We start from the raw sequence: 6922 nt of genomic DNA, 5'->3' as shown, positions 1-6922 counted from the left end.
GAGAAGGGCTCCTTTGCTAGAGATGTTAATATAGCGTTGATCTCCCTGCTGCTGAAAAAAAACAAAGACCCCTTGGACTGTGGGAGCTATAGGCCGCTCTCCCTTTTAAACTCCGAAATTAAAATGTATGCCAAGGTTCTTGCACGCCGGTTACAGACTTACATGCTCAAATTGGTTCACTGCGACCAGACAGGCTTCATCAGGACCAGATTGGCTTCAGACAATATGAGGAGACTCTTACACATCATAGATGGTGCTACCTCATTTAATTCTCCTACTGCGGTGCTGTCGCTGGACGCTATGAAAGCATTCGACCGCTTAGAGTGGTCCTATTTATGGACGGTACTTGAAAAATTGGGTTTCGGTACGATGTTTTTAAATATGATCAAGACGATTTATTCTAACCCTTCTGCAATGGTAATGACTGGGAGGAATTTTTCGTCACCGTTTGCGATTGCTAAAGGCTCCAGACAGGGATGTCCGCTCAGCCCATTACTATTTGCGCTTTCCCTGGAGCCCCTGGCTCAGAGGGTCCGCCAGTCGACTACAGTCACACCAATTTCTATCTGTGGCACTCAGCATCACATATCCCTATATGCAGACGATGTACTTCTTTATGTAGATGATGCTCCACAATCCATTCCCCATATTCTGTCCATCTTTGATGCTTTTAGCGCCATCTCTGGATACAGAATAAATTGGACCAAGTCTGCTCTCTTGCCGCTAAATGAGGCCATGAGGAGTGCAGTTGTGCCCTCCCAGATTCCGATAGTTACCAAATTTAAATATTTAGGCATTGACATTTATCCCTCACTGCTGACTACAGCTAATACCAATTTTCAGAATTTCCTTTCTAATATAACACAGGATTTGGACAGATGGGTTGCACTGCCGAATTCCCTGAGGGCTAGGGTTTCCATAGTTAAAATGAATGTGCTCCCCCGAATTAATTTTGTAAGTTCTATGCTTCCTCTTCCTCCCCCCGCTCTTTATTGGAACAAATTGCAATCTGCAGTTACTAAATTCATCTGGAGAGGTAAACGACCCCGAATTAAATTGACCACATTACAGCGTGAGAGACAGGATGGGGGCCTTTCTCCAGCTAATTTTAAACTTTACTATTGGGCTTTCACACTGCGTCCTCTGGTAACTTGGTTTAATCCCATGGCTGAGGTTTCTTGGCGTGCTTTGGAAGAGGGATTGACGTTCCCTCTCACTCTGAAGGAGGTGCTGTTTTCCAACACTCCACCTGCTCAGTGTAGGCGACGGTTTGGTCCAATTGTTTCTCAATTAATCAGTGTCTGGCGAGCAATGACGAAAACATGCAAACTGCCCTCTGGATGGAACCCCTGCTCACCAATATTTAATAATGATGCACTCTTAATTGGGGGGCGTCCGATTAGACTCCAACAATGGGCTGACAGGGGTATTCATTCATTGGGCGATGTTATTGGGGACAAAGGTCTTCACTCTTTTGAAGAGTTACGAATTCAGTTTAATTTACCACGCTCCTCCTTTTTCTTTTATTTACAACTAAGAGCTGCCATGAAAACCTATGGGGTCCCATGGAAGGAGCCACTTCATAGGCACCCGGTGCTTGTTGTTCTGGACAGGGTGGGTAGTACGAGGGGCTTAGTTTCCACATTATATGGGTACCTCCTGCAGAAAACATACCTGCCATTGGCAGTTGGATCGGTATGGAAGGTGGACATTCCGGACTTAGACCTAGAATTTGATTGGGATAAAGTGTGGTCAGATGTCCTACAAACATCAAGGAATCCTGATCACCAACAAATTCATTATAATTGTATTCATAGGACTTATATGACTCCTCGGAAGATGTGTACTATGCAAATCATAAATGACCCCAATTGTACTCTGTGTCCTCTGGGGGTTGTGGGCACATTTATTCATATGATTTGGGAGTGTCCAGAGGTTACAGAGTTTTGGGTAATGGTCGCTTCTAAACTTTCTGCTCTGCTCTCTGTGACTATACCCCCTTCTCCTTCTGTATTGATCCTCAATGATCTTTCCCTGTTACCCCTCCCTCAAACTAAAAAACGCATTCTGTTTGCTGGTCTGACGGCAGCAAAGAAAAAATAACGTTAAAATAATTGTCAAAGACTAAATCTGAAATACTGAAATAAAATAACAAAGACCAGAGTTGATGGTTCTCCGCAATAAGACTTTATTACAAATAACATAGCCTGAGGCGGTCCATGGAGCGTCTAACCTGAGCCCCTCAGCTCATAATCATTTAACTGTTAGAATTCATTGAATATTCATCCATCTCAGTTTACATCGCTCATATGTAAATTATTCATACCTTATTGGATGTTCGCCACCAATATCATCCTGGTTCTTCTATCTTATCACAGCTGGGTCACCCCACCTTTCTCTCATTAGTGCACCCAGAAACACACTGGTGGAGAAGCAACCATTATTTTATAACTAAGGATGTCTCAGTACCATTCAGTACCACTCTCCATATCCTACAGCCACTGATCATTTCTTATCTACAAACACACAGCTCCTGGCAGGCCCGTCACTATGGGCGGGCCCGCCCACAGACGTGCTGGTGCCCCCCCAACTGGCGGCCAGATATAAAAAAAAATATAAAATAAATTTAAAAATTAAAATATATAACATATATTAAATATATATTTTTTGAAGAGTTCATTTGCAAAAACCGATAAACGCCATTCTTAAAAAAAAAAAAAAAAAAAGACTGTCGTGCGTTATTCTTAAGACATAGCACATTCTGAACCCTAAATACGTTTTGTCACAACAAACATTATGGTCCATTGTAAAGGCATTGCAAGTTCACATTTTGCAGCAGAAAACGACAAACGCCAGTGCTGTTCTTGAACAGAACCCGATAACTCATTCGTTCAGCGAATCAACACGCGGTATTCAGGTCAGGTGACACTGCTGTGACAAGGTGCGCTATCTGATGGGAATTTAATTTTGACGAAACTGACGAACCCGTGATGCTATCTCCTTCAGGGCGTAAACAGAAGAGGAAAGCTCAAACTTATTCACGTAACATAGCGAAAACAGCACGATATAGCGGTCAGGTAAAAGCTCCCGGCAGGTAAACAGGTCGGCAGCCCTAGACATACCCTTCCTGCACTGAACCCTTTTTGCTTGTTTTTCTGAGTGTTTCTATTCTGTTGTGAATTGGTTTCCTGGATGTCAAGAAGTCTACATTTACATTTTTGGCATTTAGCAGACGCCTTATTCCAAAGCGACTTACAATCAATACATTTGAATACTAAGCATGTGAATCATCAGTCCACCATTCGTAGCAGGAAGAGTAATCTATCTCAGGCCCGGGGCCATTGATAGAAGGAAAAACCTTCTCCTATCACCTTCTTCTAAAACTAGTTTTTTTTTTTACACTGGAGAAACAGAGAAACAGTACATGGGGGACAATAGAAGTTCTTGGGGACACAGTAGAGGGGAAAGCGGGTGTCTTTAGGAGACGTAGTGCTGAGGGGCAGAAGATGTCTCAGGAGGAGCAGTTAAGGTGTAACATGAAGAGATGGGTCTTCAGTCTACGACGGAAGATGGGTAGTGACTCTGCCGTTCTGACAGCCGTGGGGAGCTCATTCCACCAGCGGGGAGCCACTGCAGTGGTGTAGTCTACGTGATACGCAGGACTACGCCGTATACCCACTAGGAAAGGCCAAGGATTTCCATACACCCACTTAAAAATGTGTGAGGATACGTAACAGCGTTTTGTGACAGAACTTTCACTTTCATTCATAACATTCACCCCGTCTGTGTTACGAAGCACTTGACTTTTGGACCATTGGGACTGACTATAGCGTCATATACCATCAACGGGGGGAGATGCAACATGAAATATGTCAAAATGCAGCACTATCATGCACAGATCAACCTTAAAACATGTAATTTATATATATATAACGTTAGACAGGGAGCGCAGTTCCGAAATGAACGATATGAAAAAAATCACAGTATACCCACTAGAAAAAACTAGACTACACCACTGGGAGCCAGTGTTGAAGAGACGTGATCGGGTAGCACGACTGCTGTGTAGAGGTGGTGGGGCCAGTCGGCCAGCCAAGGTGGAGGAGCGGAGTGAGCGGGCTGGAGTTTGGGGGGTTACCATTTCCTTCAGGTAGGCAGGGGCTGTCCCTTTAGCTGCCTGGTATGCAAGCACCAGGGTCTTGAATCTGATGCGAGCTGCTATCGGGAGCCAGTGCAGGGTGCGAAGGAGAGGGGTGACATGAGAGTATTTGGGGAGGTTGAATACCAGCCGGGCAGCAGCATTCTGGATGAGCTGCAGAGGTCTAATGGCGGAGGCGGGGAGCCCAGCCAGGAGTAAATTGCAGTAATCCAGGCGGGAGATGACCAGTGCCTGGGTCAAGAGTTGCGCTGCCTCTCTGGTAAGGAATGGTCGTATCCTAAGTCTAACCCTTGACCCTGCCTGACCCTTGACCCTGCCTGACCCTCGACCCTGCCTGACCCTTGTAACCATAACCCATGACCACGTTGTAGATGGCAGGTACTAAAATGTCCAAGAGTACAGTACTTTAATTGAAGTGTCCACTCTGTACAGTACTATATTGAAGTGTCCATTCTGGAGTGCAGTACTGTAATGAAGTGGCCATTGTGCAGTGCAGTAACAGTTCAATATGTAGGATTTTCTTAATGTATCCAAATAGTTCTCTCTGCTTGTTTTCTTCATTTTCTATCTACGGCATTTTTTACTATAATTATTATTATTATTATTATTATTATTATTATTATTTACCAAATGGAAAGAGAAATGGTTTAGGGTTAGGGTGGAAGGAAGGTTAGGGGGAGGAAGAATAGTGTAATAAACCTTTGTATTGTTTTTATTTTTGTTGTTGTTGTTGTTTTGGTGAGTGTGTGTACTGATCCTGCTGTTGCAGGGTGAGTTGTCGTGATGCTATGATCTACTGCTGTCAGCTCAAACATTTGTACTGGTTATTAAATAAAGCTTGAAGTTGTTCAATCTGTGGTCAACGTGTCGTTAGGTCATCATCAACATGCATCATGACATCATTACCGTGCATCATGACATCATCACCAGCAGACACTTACAACACGTCTGAAAGAAGTGAAACAACTGTACGTCACAATCATGACACTGAGACTTTCTATAAGAAGGTGTTTGAAGCACTAATGTGTGTACTACATGTACTCTGGGTTTATACTGGGTTCTATCGATGGTGTTCAGTGGCAGAAAATGTTGTTGGACAGAATCATTCTTCTCTCTCTCCTCCCCGTCTTCGACGTTGTAGTGCGTCAGACCTCAGCGTGGCAGGAAACTACAAACTCACTCAGTCACGTCACTCCTGCGTACAGACACACACACACACACACACCTCCTGCGTACACACACACTCACACTCTCAGCCACATCCAACAGTTTTCACACTCTCTGCGACATCCCACAGCTCACGTACAGCATGTCAGCATGCCTCTGCTGGCAGGAGAGTTGTGAGAGAGGCTCTGTTCTGATCTACAGCATGAGGGTCCGACCGGCACCATCACACACTGGACCCTAACCCACTGGACTGAACCAGCACCATCAGCACATCACTGTGAGTAGAAACCTCACCCTCAATCTGATGTCACTGGTACTGGGCAGGTCCACGGGTACTGGGTTACGGTTAACTGAGACAATCTAGACTATCAGAACAGATCTAGATCACATCTAGACCATTAGAACCCATCTAGACCACATCTAGACCACAACTCGACCACATCTAGAACGTTAGAACCCATCTAGAACACTAGATCACATCTACATTGAAAACCTCACTTTGAGAGCAGCACGAGGGTTGATGATGTTATGATTATACATTATCAACCCCAAGACATTCATTCACTGTGTGAAAGTAGTGGCTCAGAGCTTCAGTGTGATGGTGTCACAGTGCTGTTATCTGCAGGTATGAATCCGAATCAACTTTATTGTTATATCCCGTTATACGAGTATAAAAGCTTCGACATTGCATGAAGAGAAAACTGGCAATAGTTAATCCTTAGTTATGAGTTAAAAAAGAATAATTAAAGACTCATGTAATGTAATAGTACAAATAATAAATAATAGAAATATCATGAGAGCAGCTCTGAGGTGGTAGTAGATGACAGCAGGTAGCAGTAGAATGTGTGGAGGGTGACTGTCTTACATAAAGGAAGTTGACATTTTCTATTGACTATCTCAGTTCTCAGTTTTACAATCTCTTATAAATATCCCAAAAAAGTATTGACCACTTTATCGTTCAAAAGGTGTCATGATAATTCAACAATCCCTAAAATATGAATATGAATATGGTATAAGGATACCTACAACAGTATCCACAGGTGGGTGATTGTGTGTGTGTGTGTGTGTGTGTGTGTGTGTGTGTGTGTGTGTGCGTGTGCGTGTGCGTGTGCGTGTGCGTGCGTGCATAGCGGGTAAACAGTCACCAGACTTCGTAGCTTTGTTCATAAGCCTGGTTGCTTGGTGGAAGTAGCTGTTTTTTAGCCTCCGGGTTTTGGTATGCTAAGTTAGGGTGAGGTTGTCAGATTGTTAGGGTGAGGTTGTCAGGCTGTCAGGTTTTTAGGTGTTTTTGTCAGGTTGGTCTCGTTCTGTTCTCTGATGAAAGTCACCATTGTTCAGTCGCGTGGCAACCAGCAGCCAGAGAGTGTGGTTGGAACGTTGAGGTTTCTGCTTCCTGTCCCGTCCTTCTGCAGGTGAGGCTGCAACGCTGCAGCTGCAGGGTGGCACAGTGTCTGTCTGTCTCCTGAAACACAGCGACAGTCAGTCAACACTACAGCAGCCTACTCTAACGAGGCTACCCTAGCCCTAACGCTAACCATAGCCATAGCCCTAGACCTAACTGTAGCCCTAACCCTATCCATAACTATTGCCCTGATGCTA

This window comes from Nansenia antarctica, assembly GCF_963989245.1.
Source record: "Nansenia antarctica genome assembly, chromosome: 4".
NCBI lineage: Eukaryota > Metazoa > Chordata > Actinopteri > Argentiniformes > Microstomatidae > Nansenia > Nansenia antarctica.
The sequence above is the reverse complement of the archived record's forward strand: the minus strand, read 5'-3'. Positions refer to the sequence as shown.